Source organism: Ranitomeya imitator, chromosome 4 (genome assembly GCF_032444005.1).
Source record: "Ranitomeya imitator isolate aRanImi1 chromosome 4, aRanImi1.pri, whole genome shotgun sequence".
NCBI classification, from domain to species: domain Eukaryota; kingdom Metazoa; phylum Chordata; class Amphibia; order Anura; family Dendrobatidae; genus Ranitomeya; species Ranitomeya imitator.
Genome location: NC_091285.1, coordinates 153,056,294 through 153,058,125, shown reverse-complemented (window position 1 = coordinate 153,058,125; position 1,832 = coordinate 153,056,294).

Here is a 1,832-nt window from a genome sequence, read left to right as displayed (position 1 = left end):
GTGGTACTGCAGCTTCTGAGCCTCCTCCCTCAGGTGTTCTGGTGAGCTCGTTAACTGCTTCATTACTTAACTCCGCCTGATGCTGCTATCCTTGCTCCTTGTCAATGTTTCAGTGTTGGATCTGAGCTTCTCCTGATTGTTCCTGTGACCTGCTGCTCTGTATAGCTAAGTGCTTTTTGCTTTTTTGTTGCTTTTTTTCTGTCCAGCTTGTCTTTTGTTTTGCTGGAAGCTCTGAGACGCAAAGGGTGTACCGCCGTGCCGTTAGTTCGGCACGGTGGGTTTTTTTTGCCCCCTTTGCGTGGTTTTGCTTTAGGGTTTTTTGTAGACTGCAAAGTTCGCTTTACTGTCCTCGCTCTGTCCTAGAATATCGGGCCCCACTTTGCTGAATCTATTTCATCCCTACGTTTTGTCTTTTCATCTTACTCACAGTCATTATATGTGGGGGGCTGCCTTTTCCTTTGGGGAATTTCTCTGGGGCAAGTCAGGCCTATTTTTCTATCTTCAGGCTAGCTAGTTTCTTAGGCTGTGCCGAGTTGCCTAGGTAGTTGTTAGGCGCAATCCACAGCCGCTTTTAGTTGTGTTTAGGATAGGATCAGGTGTGCAGTCTACAGAGTTTCCACGTCTCAGAGCTCGTTCTTGTATTTTTGGGTATTTGTCAGATCACTGTGTGCGCTCTGATCGCTAAGCACACTGTGTTTCTGGATATCCTTCATAACACCTGTCATTAGCAAACATAACAGGAGCCTGAATGTGCTCAGCAGGCTCTCAGGACCGTAACCCTTCCAGTCCACCAAATAAAATTTTTTGCCACATACCACCTTGCACCCCAAAATAGTGTTCACCTCGTAATCGTCCACAGATGAACCCGATGTCCCGGCAGATGACTCAGAAAACCGGGACATGTATACGGGCTTAAGGAGGGACACATGAAAGTTGTCTGTGATACCAAGGCGTGGAGGAAGGGCTAGACGGTAGACCACAGGATTAACTTGTTCGAGGACCTTGAAGGGACCCAAGTAGCGAGGTGCAAATTTAGTGGACTCAACATGCAGCCTGATGTTACGGGCGGAGAGCCACATAAGTCGCCAGGGGCAAAGGTCGGGGCAGGGCGCCAATGTGCATCGGCGGAGGACCTCATTGTCTCCTTGGAGGCCCGGATGGCATCCTGAGTGTGGTCCCAAATGTCCCGTGCCTCCACTGCCCAGTCTGCCACCCTGGAGTCAGCAGAGGACACGGGCATGGGCACAGGAACCCGCGGATGCTGGCCGTAATTAAGGAGGAAAGGAGTCTGACCGGTGGAGTCGGCTACAACGTTGTTAAGGGTAAACTCTGCCCACGGAAACAAGAATGCCCAGTCATCCTGCCTGGCAGAAACAAAATGTCGTAGATATGTGACCAGAGTCTGATTGGTGCTCTCAACCAACCCATTCATCTCGGGATGATAAGCCGAGGAGAGATTCAACTCAATACTGAGCAGACGACAAAGCTCTCTCCAGAACCGAGACGCAAACTGGGGACCCCGGTCACTGACAATCGTGTCCGGCATACCGTGTAGGCGAAAGATATGCTTGATGAACAACGCTGCCAGAGCCCATGCAGAAGGTAGCCGTGGAAGAGGCACCAAATGAACCATTTTGGAAAAATGGTCGGTGATCACCCAGATAATGGTGCAGCTACGAGACTTGGGTAAGCCTACCACAAAGTCCATCCCGACCATCTCCCAGAGCTTGTCCGCCACCGGCAGAGGATAAAGCAACCCAGCTGGCTGTTGCCGAGGAGACTTGTTCTTGGCGCAAGAGACACACGCCCAAACATAGTCTGCGATGTCACGA